This window comes from Lissotriton vulgaris, chromosome 5 (assembly GCF_964263255.1).
Source record: "Lissotriton vulgaris chromosome 5, aLisVul1.2, whole genome shotgun sequence".
NCBI classification, from domain to species: Eukaryota; Metazoa; Chordata; class Amphibia; order Caudata; family Salamandridae; genus Lissotriton; species Lissotriton vulgaris.
In genome coordinates, this window is record NC_141693.1 from 1,990,475,905 (window position 1) to 1,990,491,980 (window position 16,076).

The following is a 16,076-nucleotide window of genomic DNA, read 5'->3' on the forward strand; positions in this document are numbered from 1 at the left end:
CAAAGTATAATTCGTTGTGTTAAATATTTGGCTTACTTCTAGAAGCCAGAGATTTTTATATGACACCAAAAAACGATTTAGCAGCCTGCAATACAGGTAACATGTATTACTTTAATTTTCTTTAAAAATGCATTTTAATTCAGAAATGTACCTAGAACTATAGGTGATATTGAAAAACCTTTTTCACAATTGATTTTTAACGCAAAGGGAATACGAGAAGGGCTGTGTAGCCAAATCGGCTCAGTAATGTTAAGCTGACAATCGACACTGTGCCTTTAAGTGCTCCAAGCACTCCAGTATCCCATCATGCCCTGCTGTGGCAGTTGCCTCAGTTTGTTTTTCAAGTTCCTGGTGTCATGATTCTGGCGAAAATAGCTTTGCCTTTTCCAGGCTTTCTTCTCTTGGAAAACCTTCTAAGCCTTATTTAAAATGACTTCATAAAATGCCCTCTAGGGCTTAGAGTATTTTTCTGCCTTTTCCTGAGAGGTAATATTTTTTTATTTGCGAGTAAATATCACCAAGTTTTGCAGACTCTCCTGTCTGTGGTAGGAAGAAGGCGAAGGCAAACCCCATTGCTTCTGCTTTGTCTGTTTTCCGGATTCTCACATCCCGGAAAGAGACAAGAACTGCAAGACATTCTCAGGTGAAATTTCAAAGTCAGTCAATAGATTCACTTTCATGGGCAGGAAGCTTGGTACAGACATCGGAGAACCCTCTCTGGCATAACTGGAAAGTCTCAGGGGAGAGGAGAGGGCATTCTCTCTATCAGAGTTCCTCATCCAATCACTAAGGACTCCCACAGAAGAGATCCAAAAGGAGACACAAGAAGGAGAGACCGTGCATTCCCCGCCTTTGATGTCGAGACGATGCACTGCACCATCATGTTCGCTGCCGAGAGTTGGCTTTACGTCGAGAACCCAATTGACATCAAAGATCAGGCGCAATTTGACGTCCAAACATGTGTTATTCAGCACCAACATGCCCTTCTGGGTAAACATGGGCTTTACGAATACATATTATGTTATATTAGGTAATGTCTAGGGATATGTAAAGAAGGAATAATCCGAATGTAAGTATTTCCAAGTATCTTTATTGGAAGACAAGCAGGTACACCTTATCCTGTCCAGCTGTACTCAATAACTGACTACAGTCCCCCATTCTAGAGTCTAGCTGCAGTGCATCTTCCATCACCATGGTACCAGGAGAATGCACTACACCCAAGAACGACATTCGGCAATATCCCTCGGTAGCTTGTAGAATGGTTCCAAATGATCGAGTGCAGAAGACGTCCTCCTCTTGAATGAAGGACATACACTGTAATCAACAACAAATATTAAGTACAAATAATCACAATAAATAAATTTGATGTGCTGCAGGACCAAGGGTGTGCACATCACCGTGTAAAATCACCATGTTAAAACCGTGTAAAATCACTGTGTTAAAATGCTCCAGAAATCATCACCGTGTTAAATCCAAAATGGTGGTCACGTAGCGTCAAGACGTGACCTTCCATGATGACACTCAACGTTTCAGTAACTTCTTGCGCACGTCAAGGAACACTGCAGAGAGAAGTGCGAGAAGAATCGCTCCCGAGATCACGATGGAACAATTCTAACTGGAACGGCACTACTGCTCGAATAATGCGGTCGAGGTAAGCCGTTGAACGATGGATACTTTTCAAAGATGCGCAGTTCTGAAAATTACTTTCCACTGTGCCCATAAGTCATGAATTGCACACAAAAGCCAATTCTATACAACATCGCATGCTGCACAGAGTCCATTTAATTTCGAGACTTCCACACTCAACTCCAAGCAAACTTCAGGGTCAGTTTCACTAGCGCAAAAGTCAAACGCGGTAACATTTAATTTTCCCAGACAAGTCTAGGACGTACTAGAAAGGTATAACGATCTTGTGTAATAATAAATACTCACATGAAAGTAGACGAAAGTCCTTTCCGAGGCATAAGAAAGTGAAGGATTACCTCGTTTTAAAAATGAGTAAAAGAGTGGAATCACGGAGATTTATATAAAAATGAAAAGGTAATAGTCTTGTAATATTCAAATCAAATGACCTACTGCACCCCTCACAATCCGGATTCCGGCCTAATTTAAGTACGGAGACGGCACTCCTTGAGGTGTCAGAGGTTATTCGGAAGTCACTGGACGCAGGAGGCAAGGCCATGCTTGTCATGCTAGATTTGTCGGCGGCCTTTGACACCGTCCCCCATGAGGCGCTCCTCGCCAGACTTTATGACATCGGTCTAAGGGGGACGGTGCTCAAATGGTTTACATCTTTTCTTGAGGGCCGCCGACAAACGGTCTGGGCCTCCCCGAGCTCCGCTGAGATGCTGCCTTTGGGAGTCGGAGTTCCACAGGGTTCTGTGTTGAGCCCGACTCTTTTTAATATCTTTATGACCCCTCTGGCGGCACTGGTGGAGGCTTTTGGGGCCCAGATCGTGTCTTACGCGGATGACACACAAATGCTCTTTACGTGCAGGAAAGATCAGGCATTCAATGGAGAGAGCATTCGGGGGTGTCTGGGGATGGTCTTTGATTGGTTCCAGCGGAACAGCCTTAAGGCCAACTCCAGCAAATCGGAGGTTCTGTTCTTTGGCTGTGCCGCAGACCCTGAATGGCGGGAGTGGTGGCCAACGGACATGTGTCCCCCTGCTCAGTCATCTCAGGTGGCCAAAAACTTGGGAGTCAAGTTGGATAACAATCTTACACTAAGATCTCACATTCTTGGTCTGACGGGCACTTGTTTTGGTATCTTGAAGATGCTCCGTAAGTTTCTACCTTTGCTTACAGAAGAGCACAGAAAGATCACTGTTCAAGCCTTAATAGGCTCTAGATTGGACTATGCCAATGCCCTTTATTTAGGGCTTCCGGATTATTTGGTTCAGCGGCTGCAGGTGGTGCAGAAATCCGCGGATCGCTCCATCTTTGGCCTTTATAGGCGAGCGAGATCATCCGGGTTGCTACAGTCGCTTCACTGGCTGCCCATCCGGAAGCGGATTATGTTTAAAACTCTGACTTTGGTGCATAAAGCACTTTTTGGTTCGGGAGCAAGGTATCTGCAGCGAAGGCTTGCTTTTTATCGCCCGGCTCGCTCACTTCGGTCGGAATCTCTGTTCACGGCGGTGGTCCCTCGAGTGAGGAAGGCTCGCACCGGGGGTCGCTCCTTTAGTCTCAGGGCCCCCCAGCTTTGGAATTCTTTACCTTTGGCTTTACGTAGTACTCCCAATTTGTTCCTGTTTAGGAAGAGCCTTAAGACCTGGCTTTTTAACCTTTAGGTTGTTTCTCTTTTCTTCTGTTTCTGTTTTATGCTGTTATGTTTGTTAACGCTGAGCTGCCTGTACAAAGCGCCGGGACACTCTTTCTGAGTAGCCGTGCGCTATACAAATAAAAGTATAACATAACATAACATAACATAACATATTCCTCTGAGTAAGTTTGTCCAATTCACGCACTTCACGTCCTTCCAATGCTTTTCTCCTTAACTCACAGAGTAATATTTTCTCCTTAACTCACAGAGTACAGAAAAGTCAGAAGGTTCAGCCTTCGTTATTTATCATTAGAAGTTTTTCTCAATTCTTTACTCACGGAGTATTGTAAAGTCCAGAATGGTTCTTCCTCCGCTTTTTTAGTACGAAGCTTCTTCTCAAAAGAATTTTCATATCCTTGCGTAGGTTCTTCAATCTTCCTGCTTGTCGCTGTTCAATCCCGACCTCAGTCGCCAAAATGTAAAGAAGGATTAATCCGAATGTAAGTATTTCCAAGTATCTTTATTGGAAGACAAGCAGGTACACCTTATCCTGTCCAGCTGTACTCAATAACTGACTACAGTCTCCCCATTCTAGAGTCTAGCTGCAGTGCATCTTCCATCACCATGGTACCAGGAGAATGCACTACACCCAAGACACCACAGGATAGTTAGACTTCAAGGTATTTTTTGACATCGAGATTCACAGAATCTACTGCTTCTGGTCAGAAAACTGCAGGTTGGCTTACCAGAATGAAGGCACAGAGACTTGCTTCAGAATCAGACTCCATATATTCCAGAGCATACTTGGCGTCTAGGCCTCTCGAGTAGTAATTCCTGACCCACCAACACCACAACATTGACTTTCAGCGTTCCTCCACTTCCTGCCCTTCCGTTACCTTTGACTCCTCTACCAATGATGCCTACCGAGCTATCCTCACATAGAGCTCGATACATATCCTCTGAAACGCAACCTGACTCACTCTTGTAGCAGTGCCTAAAAGGTGTTCCAAGTTGCCATCTTGCACTTCCAGACCTCACAGTAGGTTTAGGATAAGGTCAGAGACTTACTGTTTGTCTCGCCAATCAAGATCTGGACGATCAAGACATTGCTTTTCGAGGCTTTCTTCCAGACACAGAATATTTACATCATCAGGCTCTTTATGATCTTCATCGCAGACTGGCAGGCCTCTCTTAGACAGATCCTCCTTCAGCAAGGATTGCATTGATAGATTGCATTAGAAATTTTTAAGAGGTCCATATCAAAGGGGCAACTAAATATAAATTTCTTCTGTCAGCAACTACATCGACTAACTCGAAAATCTGTCTCAAGGCCTCTACTTCCGCTAGTTCCAAGTTCTATGGAATTGGCCGTGGGCCTTTTTCTGGCATCAGCTTAAGCTGCGGCTGGTGCAGGTAAGAGCGGTGGGTGATTCAGAAAAGGGGGTGGTGATGAACAGAGTGTCTGAATTAAGCAGACCACTCTTACCCAGTCCAAAGATCAGGGCTTGACCCATCACCGTTTTTTAGCTCACTGCACCATCCCAGCTCAGAACTTGGCTATATGCAAATTAGTCTGACCCCGGCCCAGTGCATCATGGGAACAGGGCAGACCAAACTACCAAGCCAATTCTTATACTGGGAAGGAAACAAGCTACCGGGGACCGGTTTCTGGCATTTCAGCCGTCTTCGGCCCGGCTTGCTTGAATCCTGATGGTGCAATGAGCTAAGGACTCACATCTGAGTATACCCTTCCCCTTCCACGCTTATGGTGGACAAAAATGATTCAGAAAAGGGGGTGGTGATGAACAGAGTGTCTGAATTAAGCAGACCACTCTTACCCAGTCCAAAGATCAGGGCTTGATCCATCACCGTTTTTTAGCTCACTGCACCATCCCAGCTCAGAACTTGGCTATATGCAAATTAGTCTGACCCCGGCCCAGTGCATCATGGGAACAGGGCAGCCCAAACTACCAAGCCAATTCTTATACTGGGAAGGAAACAAGCTACCGGGGACCGGTTTCTGGCATTTCAGCCGTCTTCGGCCCGGCTTGCTTGAATCCTGATGGTGCAATGAGCTAGGGACTCACATCTGAGTATACCCTTCCACGCTTATGGTGGACAAAAATGATTCAGAAAAGGGGGTGGTGATGAACAGAGTGTCTGAATTAAGCAGACCACTCTTACTCAGTCCAAAGATCAGGGCTTGATCCATCACCGTTTTTTAGCTCACTGCACCATCCCAGCTCGGAACTTGGCTATATGCAAATTAGTCTGACCCCGGCCCAGTGCATCATGGGAACAGGGCAGCCCAAACTACCAAGCCAATTCTTATACTGGGAAGGAAACAAGCTACCGGGGACCGGTTTCTGGCATTTCAGCCGTCTTCGGCCCGGCTTGCTTGAATCCTGATGGTGCAATGAGCTAGGGACTCACATCTGAGTATACCCTTCCACGCTTATGGTGGACAAAAATGATTCAGAAAAGGGGGTGGTGATGAACGGAGTGTCTGAATTAAGCAGACCACTCTTACCCAGTCCAAAGATCAGGGCTTGATCCATCACCGTTTTTTAGCTCACTGCACCATCCCAGCTCAGAACTTGACTATATGCAAATTAGTCTGACCCCGGCCCAGTGCATCATGGGAACAGGGCAGACCAAACTACCAAGCCAATTCTTATACTGGGAAGGAAACAAGCTACTGGGGGCCGGTTTCTGGCATTTCAGCCGTCTTCGGCCCGGCTTGCTTGAATCCTGATGGTGCAATGAGCTAGGGACTCACATCTGAGTATACCCTTCCACGCTTATGGTGGACAAAAATGATTCAGAAAAGGGGGTGGTGATGAACAGAGTGTCTGAATTAAGCAGACCACTCTTACCCAGTCCAAAGATCAGGGCTTGATCCATCACCGTTTTTTAGCTCACTGCACCATCCCAGCTCAGAACTTGGCTATATGCAAATTAGTCAGACCCCGGCCCAGTGCATCATGGGAACAGGGCAGACCAAACTACCAAGCCAATTCTTATACTGGGAAGGAAACAAGCTACCGGGGACCGGTTTCTGGCATTTCAGCCGTCTTCGGCCCGGCTTGCTTGAATCCTGATGGTGCAATGAGCTAGGGACTCACATCTGAGTATACCCTTCCACGCTTATGGTGGACAAAAATGATTCAGAAAAGGGGGTGGTGATGAACAGAGTGTCTGAATTAAGCAGACCACTCTTACCCAGTCCAAAGATCAGGGCTTGATCCATCACCGTTTTTTAGCTCACTGCACCATCCCAGCTCAGAACTTGGCTATATGCAAATTAGTCTGACCCCGGCCCAGTGCATCATGGGAACAGGGCAGACCAAACTACCAAGCCAATTCTTATACTGGGAAGGAAACAAGCTACCGGGGACCGGTTTCTGGCATTTCAGCCGTCTTCGGCCCGGCTTGCTTGAATCCTGATGGTGCAATGAGCTAGGGACTCACATCTGAGTATACCCTTCCACGCTTATGGTGGACAAAAATGATTCAGAAAAGGCGGTGGTGATGAACAGAGTGTCTGAATTAAGCAGACCACTCTTACCCAGTCCAAAGATCAGGGCTTGATCCATCACCGTTTTTTAGCTCACTGCACCATCCCAGCTCAGAACTTGGCTATATGCAAATTAGTCTGACCCCGGCCCAGTGCATCATGGGAACAGGGCAGACCAAACTACCAAGCCAATTCCTATACTGGGTAAGAGCGGTGGGGCCTGGTGGGTGGGAATTTGATGGATGATGAAGAGGGAAAATTAAATAAATATTTAATTTTCCCTCGTCATCGTCTGTTGAAACCCCCCCCTCGGGCCTCACCGCTCTTACCTGCACCAGCCGCTGCTGATCATCTTTTGTCCAATAAGCCCTGTCAAGACTTCAGAAGAAGCTCCGTCCTCCAGAGCAGGATCACTGTTTCACCGCATGGATCCCCCCATGACTCTGTCATCGTCTCAGCAGCGTAGAAATGTCACCCCACCGCTCTGTCATCCACAGTTCCACTGGACAAAAAAAGCAAAAAAAGGTGGCGTCCATGAGAAGAAAAGTGTGTTGCATCTCTGCCACTGGAGCGAAGACCGCAGGTGCTACGGCCTTGTTCGGCAGTTATAATGGGTTCCTCTGGGACTCCTACAGCAATGACTGAGCAACCTTCCTGGGGATTACCGTGAAGATTTCCAGGAAATTATTAGCGATGGTATGATGGCTTCCAATCACATCATCAGCGCTGAGGCAGGTATCCTTCCTGGAAGCTCAGGGTTACTGCCCTGGCCATGCGTTTTGGAGGTCATCCTAGTTAAGATTCTCAGATGTTAAACAGGACACACAGCAGAGGATTATGAAGCTGTCTTTCTTGGTGAACATGCTGTTTGTCTCTCATGCGGATGATGAGCTGTCCCGAATAAAAAACTGGGACTAAAACACTGTGAGTGGTGGAAGACAAAAAAAAAAGGAGCTGTACGTTCACCACTACTTCCCAGAGTATTCATGCCTCTCTATGTTCGCAACGGCAACAGCAACACCACAGGCAGGCCTACCACCAGCCGAAGTACCAAAACAAAAGTAAAGGAGGTCACCAACCCAAGCACATGCCGCTGAACCTTCTGCTGGACCAAAGCAGTGTCTTTCCACTTCCCTCTCTTTTGTTACTCAGTCCGGCGGGATATTATACCCTCTACCGGCAGTTCCACAAAATGATTCATCCCCATTAGATCAACAGCTTCAGCAAGAAATCACCAAGCTCTTGCAAAAACAAGCCTTGTAGAGGATCCCTTCTTCCCAAAAAGGACTAGTAGTTTATTCTGCGGGTATTGCATCAACTGTACTCTCCTCTGCATTAAGGGGACTGGCTATGCTGTGTAGACATCCAAGATGCATACTTTCATGTACCAATAGCCAAGAAACATCAACATTTTTTGAGATTTGTGTGGTGGAATCATCCTTTCATTTGCACTAAGACATTTCTAAAAGTGCATGGCAGTCGTTGCGGCACTCCTCAGGAAATGGACGATCTATGTTTACTTCTATCTGGACAATTCGCTGATCAAAGCTTCAACTCTTCAGCAATTTTGTCAGCATTCCCAGGCTGTAATTTCCACTCAACTGCTTAGACAACACATTAATCGCGAAAAATCCAACTTGACACCAAGGCAGTCTGTGCATTATGTAGGAGCAGTCCTAGATATGTCAAGAACAAAAGTGTATCCTTCAGAAGAGAGAATGTTATATGTCCATCTGACATGTTACAACTTGTTGAAAGTAACCCATCTGACTTCGAGGCAAATATAATCTCTGCTGAGATAAATGGCTTCCTGCCTTCTACTAGTTCCAAATGCACACCTCCTCATGAGGCCACTGCAATAATGCCTGAATGATCAGTGGTGCCAATCCTCAGACACATGGCAGGGCAAACTCATCCTTCATACATTTTCTAGATTGTCTTTCTCGAAGACAGCCCAATAATAGGCTTTCTAGACCCCTTGCCCTAAGGACTTTGTCAATACACCAAACCGAGGCAGAAAGTGAGTTGGACTTTATAGTAACCAACTCAACATGGAGTGGAGATTTATGGTTATTTATTGGCTACATCGGTAGCAGAGGCAGGAAGACCATCTCTGCCAACAGGTCCTTCAGGAATGCTCCAGCTTAACACAGTTGCTAGGAGATCCCACATTCTAGAGCACAATCATCTTACAGGTTTTAAGGTGAAGTACCAATTAATATGAACAGTGTAAGCATACAAAATACAACAGACTACATCCATCCTGCAACCCACTAAGCACTATTTGACTGATGTGAATTCTAGGTAACAATCAATCCTATGAGATATCACAGGGATAGTTAGTGGAACACAAACCTTCTTTCATCTTGGCAAGACACAGCCATGAACACTAGGTAACCAGTGCTATACTCTAAAGATTTATTTTAAAATCACAATTCTATTCTAGCACCTACAGTGTGAATCATAGCTATGTTTATTAAAAGGGTGAATAGGAGGAACTATTGTAACATGTTGGTCATATCATATATATTTCTTTATATTAATATCTCCAAAGCAGCCGGATTTCTCCTGATAAATTAAGTAAACCCCTAGCATCAAAAAGAAGTTTGTTTTGAGTTTCAAAGATGGTTCACCCCTACGTACCCCCTCTGAACAATAGAGCCCACGTTCAGCAATGTAACAGCACCTTCTATTCCTGTTGACACTGGCAGAAAGGCAGGCAGATAAGCCCCCTTATGAATGCTAGATGTGCTGACTGGTGGCCTTCGGAGACGGAAGAAGATTACAGGTCTGTATGGCCTTTGGTTCTAGTCTCTAATATGAAATTCCTCTTTCTTTTGTTACACTCTGTTCTACATTTATACATTATATCTGAACATCGTTGAACAATTTCAGAATAAACAATTGGCAGGAAGGTCCTGGCACCATTTCACTTCTGTAAAATGTTGCCTATTGTATAAAAACAATTAACAAGAAGTACAAATATCAGCTTCTATGAAACCTTGTTCATTATTTAAAAACAATCCCTGGAAAAGGGAGTTCCATCCTTACAGAAACACATGGGTATACTCAAGCAGACTCACTAATCATGTTGCAATGTATAGCAACATGAATAGAAGTGCATAGAAGCTTCATATTCATGCCTAAAGAAAACAAAATATGTATTTGGATAAGGGGGATAAATAAAAATATAAAAAAGTAATTATATCATACTGACTCCTCCGGCAACACAAACCCTCAGTTGGTGATGTCGCCCAGAAAATCTGTGTGGCGCCTCGGGGTCGCCCTGCTCGGTGGCCGTATGTGTAGGCGGGGGCGTGGGAGTGGGCGGGCTACCGTCCCCTCAAAGAGACCAACAGACACTGGTAATCGGGGTAAGGCCGGCTTTATTAACTTAAAAGTGCGCTTCCGATGAATGGTCTTTCTATAGTAAGGAAGGGCTGTCTCTGCCTCTTCCGTGAGTCTTTGCAGGCGTTTCTCAGCTGCTGTTTTCCTCTCGTCCCGGTGCCTTCTGGGACTGGGGTTTCGATCCTTCTCCTCCACGGTGTCGGGCCGTCACGTCCGTATAGGAAGAAAAGATAGCATAGTTTTAGGCTACTGGTCAGACCGATAGCACAGGGGAAAAGGAGTGAGGAATCATACGTGCACCACTCTCCGTTTCGTTCTCTAGCGTGCTGGGTAGTGAGGGAGGGGGGGGTAGTGCTTAGGGTGTGAATGTGAATTCGCTATGGGGGTTTCGCCCACTTAAAGCCCGCCCAGCCCGCAAGCTGTGACCGTACCTCTGGTAGCCACACTTCCCTCGATGAAGTGTGGCTGGGCGAAGAGCCTTCCTGTTGGCCTCCTGGCTTTCCCCGTCGTCCTCTCTCCGCCTCTCTCGTCTCCTCTCCCACCTCCTGCCTCCGATGGTCTCTCGTCTCCTCTCCCGCCTCCTGCCTCCGATGGTCTCTCGTCTCCTCTCCCGCGTCCTGCCTCCGATGGTAACCCATCTCCTCTCCCGTCTCCTGCCTCCGATGGTAACCAGCCTCCTCTCCCGCGTCCTGCCTCCGCCGTTCCTCTCCTCCTTCCTCTTCTCTCCTCCGCTCCCGCCTCTCCGTCTCCCTTTTCGGTCTCCTTTCGTCCTCTACTCCACTTCGCTCGCCGTCGCTCTCTCTTCCACCTCCTCCGAGTGCATAACACACCTGAGTGTGTTCCTGGCCGGCATTTACCTGAGCCGAGGGGGCGTGTCCGGTGACGATGTCGTTGTCCAGCTCCGCCCAATTAAAGAAACAGGGTCCACCGATCTCGTCCGTGTCCGTCTCTTCCAGTTCTTCAGCTCCTCTCCAGGCCCCTGTATGCTGGTCAAAGAGAGGTGAGACAGGTAAGCCAGGCGGACTCGAGTCCTCCCCGTCACAATCTGCTTTGCAGAAGGAGTTTCCATGAGGACATTCCAACTCAAATGATAGTTGTCCTCCCTCCCCCTCAAGTTGAGGCACACATATGGGTCATCTACTAATCCAAAATGCTTAGCCTCCAAAGGGGAAGTCCTACTACATCAGTTTACTTGAATTAAGTGTGTGTCAACTGGCCTTGAAAGCTTTTTATCAATCAGGGCAGACTCCTTGCTTGTCCATACGGACAACACAATGAATATGTGTTACCTGAACAAGCAGGGAGGAACAAGATCCAGACCCTTGTCTGCGGAAGCACAAACCACTCGGAAGAGGTTAATAGCCAGGAATCTGAAAATAGCCGCAGTCCACCTTCCAGGGGTGCTCAAGGGGTCTCTCTCAGCAGATCTATTCACATGAACCGCAAGTGGGTTTGTGCGTGAGTTCTTTTGCGATTGGGGTTTTCCTCAATTAGACGTGTTCACAATCGTAAAGAACAAAACAACCCCAGACTTTGCCTCAAGTTTTACCAACCAGAAACAAAGGAGAATGACCAACTGGTTCGCCAGATTTCTCTATGCTTTTCCACAGATGACACTGATCCCAGCAATTCTCTTCAAGCTGGGGTCGTTGGGAGCCAGAATGATTATCATTGCACCAGGGTGGCGCCAGCAGTGGTGGTTCACAGACCCGCTTCACCCGTCAATTGAACCACACAGCAGATAACAGTGCAAATCGTGGCTTCTGCACACAATTCAGGGCCAGATATTTCACCCCAATCTACCATTGTTGAGTTCTGCAGCTTGGCTTCTGAACTCATACAATACGGCCATCTGAAAAACAGGATCATATGGGCATTCTAAGGAACGCTAAACACCCCTCCCACTGGAGCTTCCTATTATTTTAAATGGAAGAGAGTCTGCAACTGATGTTCTCTGAACACGTTGATCCAACCACCTGTCAGGAAGAAGCTTTGCTGCCATATCTTCTTCATTTGACCTGATGCCACTTACAATTTTCTTCCATAACAGTTCAGAATCAGCCATTGCTGCCTGCATGAAATGACCTTTGCAAACTCTTTTTTCAAGATACCCGTGGTTAGGGACTTCCTGGAGAGCACTGAGAATGCTTTCCTCAACAACGGAGTCCTTCTACTTAATGAGAGTTTATTATTGCCTTTTCATGGCTGATTTGATCGTCATTCAAGCCTGTCCATAAGGCCTCCTTACAGCACATCTTCTGGAAGGCTGCTTAACTTAAGGTTATAACTTCTGTTCACAGGGTTAATGAAATGTAGGCTCAATGTTCGCATGAACCTTATAACATTTGCTATAGTGATAGTGTGATGATGAGGACTCATCCTAAATTCCTCTGTAAAGTAGCCTTGGATTTACATGTAAACCATTACCTTACCAACATTCTTTCGAAATCTCTCTTCTCTATCCAATGGATCTCTCCATTCTTTTGATGAAAGAAAAGTCCTGAAACTTTATCTAAACAATATTAAGGATATAAAAAAAATCCAAATAGCTGTTTGTTAATTATGGTCCGTTAAGTACAGGACTGACCACATCAAAGCAAGACCTACCTGTCTATAAAGTCTCTTGCATTCTACTTTGCAACCAAAAAGTTAATAAACGTTGCCTTGTAAACCTAAAGTGCCTTCAGCCAGGGGTAAAGGGGGCACTGTTGCAATATTGATAAACATCCCTATTTCTGAGATTTGGAGGGCTACCTGGAGATGATCTGTTCACACCATTATGACTCGGATACTGGTTCAGATGCACAGGAAGGGCAGGTCTTCCTGAGAAATCTCTTAGCATTGTCTTCCAGGTTACCCTCTTTTCCTTTCCGCTGAAGTTTCAGGGAGGGCTTGCTGTTGTAGTCAGTGCTTATGATTATCAATGGAGATCCTCTGAAGGAGAAAGAATGGTTTTCTAGTTTTCCTTCCGGGGACAGCCTCCTCTACCGTGAAATACATGCATGTTAATAGAATATCATCCTACCCCTTAATAGATTTGTAAAAAAGAACTGTGGCAACTGTCACCCACAGGGCATGATGGGAAGTTGGAGAGCTTAAAGGTGCAATGTCGCTTTTCAGCGTAACATTGTTGCAGCCTATTTGAATATATTGTCTTATTCTGTTCCCTTCACTGACATTAAAAAGGTTTGCAAAATAGGTTTTTAAATGTCACCTACTGTTGCAGGGATATTATTGTTTTTAAATGTTTGTTTAAAGAAAATGAATCAAATGTGACAATATCACCTGCATTATAGGCTGCTAAATTACTTTTTAAAGTCACTTAAAAAGTCTTGGCCTGCCCAAAGTAAGACAAAGATGCAAAAGAAATACTTCAGAAGTGCTCCAGACTTACGCACATGGGCGGTACTATTCAGCGTTTACGGTTTCAGTGGAGATTAGCCTGAAGGAGAACTATCTAGAAATACAGATATAAAAGTTTCTTTTTTTATTTCTCCGTAAATACTGGCTATCTGTTTTTTGTGCACTTGGTGTGTCCGGTTAGATTTATTTTGTGTCTCCTTTTTTGTAAAGTCTCTCTTAATTTTTAATGACTTGGGGGCATATTATCAAGGGGGTTTATCTCCGCTTTTTTGGCTTTAAAAGCCAAGAAAGTGGAGATAAAATTATCTCCCTATTACCTAGCTGTCGCTATCACCAGTTAGCGACAGCTAGTAGGAGATAGCGACCATCTTGGGCCCCGCTTTGCAGGTCAGTGATATTTATCACTAATGACATGCAAAGTGGGCGTGCCAAGATGTTAGCGACTGGAAACAGTCGCTAACATCGCTATCTCCTATTACCAACTTTTGGAGATATTCGCGCTAAGCGCGAAAATCTCCAAAAGCTAACACCTGCCCCTGAGCAGTTCTTAGCCATGTTATCCAATGGTAAATGGATAACATGGCTAAGAGCATTAGCTCGGTAATGCATGAATATCGCGGACTTTTCAGCGATATTCATGCATTGCGGCCGATTTTTATCACTTAGGACAGGGGTACTCATAGTACGGCCCGCGGGCCGCTGGCGGCCCGCGGAACTTTCAGACATCTACCCGAGGTTTTTTTTTTTTAAAGGCTGTCTGCAACCAGAGCTCGACTTAGAGACTCTGCTGCCTGTGGGGGCCGGGCGATTTCCGCCGTAGTCAGAGTGGGGCTGCAGGGGCGCTGATTGGTGAAAATAGCCTCATTAACATGCTAATGGTCTGCCTGGGGGTTAAAAGTAGACGACTGTATTTAATAATTGTAGCCCACCAATACATTTTAAAGTTAGGCGGGGATCTCATCTGCCAATTCGAGCCCCTGGCTGCCAAAACGGATTCTCCCTCTAGCAGAAATGATAGCCTCTGGTCAATCCCTGAGCCACAAGTTCCACCGGTAAAGGCCTGGACCCCTGTGGTGCTCCAGATCAACGCAGTAATCCTAATCCACTCCCTGAGAAACTGTAATGGTCACACTAGGTCTGACCAGACAGGGAAGTTAACCTTCAATAGAATAGGCCAATCGTCCCTGCTGGATTATATATTAGTAGAGACAAGCATGTGGCGGTTGACTTTGCCATCACTCCAAGATTTGATAGCAACCACAATGCTTTGACATTGGATCTTGAGCCACCAGAAATGTACAATCCCACGTCCTCTGCCAGCCCTACTAGTACTAACCTAACACTCACCAAAAACAGAAGGAAAACCAGATGGGGAAAGTTCAAGCAGTCCCCAGACAGGGAGGCAGAACTATATTCTAAAATCATCCCGCCCTTAATGGAAATGGAGTTGGCTGCTGCAACACTTGCCACTCCTCCCACCATCAACAGACTAGAGGCACTTCATAAAGAAGTGACAACTAGCTTGACCAATGTTTTCAACCCTATGGACCATAGGGTTGAAAACCCCAAGGTCACCAAGGCGGGCAAACAAACCTGGTATAACAACTCCTGGCGCAAGGCAAAGGGAGCCCTGATAGATGCCATCAAGCTAAAGGTTAGATCCTTAGTCAAACTAAACAGGGCACAGTAAAGAGACTGCACCAAGCTGGCCAAGAAGGATTGGGAGCTCGAAAGATGGGAAGACATTAAGGCAGCTCTTCATAACAGGGATGTGAAGAGATTTTGGTCTCTAGTTAGCACAGATGGTAGCACATAGCACACAGCGATTGAACCAAATATCTCTGCAGCAGCATGGAAATGCAATTTTCAAGCCCGCTATACAACCAAGGAACCCACAGAGCCTAATTGTACAATGGTCTTAGCAAACCCAGGGATCCATAGCAAAGAACCTTTTTGGAGCACCATTATAGAAGTTAGAAATGCCATTAGTAAGTTCCCTCTAGGAAAGGCCCCTGGTCTAGATAAGATCCCTGGGGTCTTATTCAGGGAGGAACCTTCTTTTTGGGGACCTTATCTCTGGGCAATATTTAACGCTATAATGCTAGACATGAAGATCCCGGACACGTGGCTAGGGGCCGAAATCTTCCCGGTGTTCAAAAAAGGCTCACCACTCTTGCCCTCCAACTATAGGCCAATAAGCCTCATAGATGTCACCCAGAAACAGTTCGCTAGGATTCTCCTAGAACGACTATTCTCTTGGATGGAAGATCATGAGGTTTTAAGGCCGTATCAGGCTGGCGTTAGGAAGAACACCTCCACCAAAGATCAACTCTTCAGGCTCAAACTTCTTTTTTGGAAGTCTGTGTCATTAAAGGGTGGCAGTCTCTATATGATATTCGTCGACCTTAAATCGGCGTTCGACCTGGTCCCCCGAGTTAAACTGTGGGAGGTATTAGAGGAGCTGGGCGTCCCGTCTTACTTGCTATCACTTTTCATCCGCTTACATACAGGAAATTTTGCCCAAGTCAGGCATGGGAAATCTGGAGAACTCACCCCCCGCCTTGGTGGCCCAATTAAACAAGG

At 45.9% G+C, this 16,076-nt stretch overlaps 1 protein-coding gene across 1 annotated transcript in view; it reads left to right on the forward strand.

Moving 5' to 3' along the window:
• Window positions 1-16,076, forward strand: part of LOC147717961 (histo-blood group ABO system transferase-like) — a 598,569-nt gene that overhangs the window by 300,305 nt on the left and 282,188 nt on the right. The window lies entirely within an intron of this gene.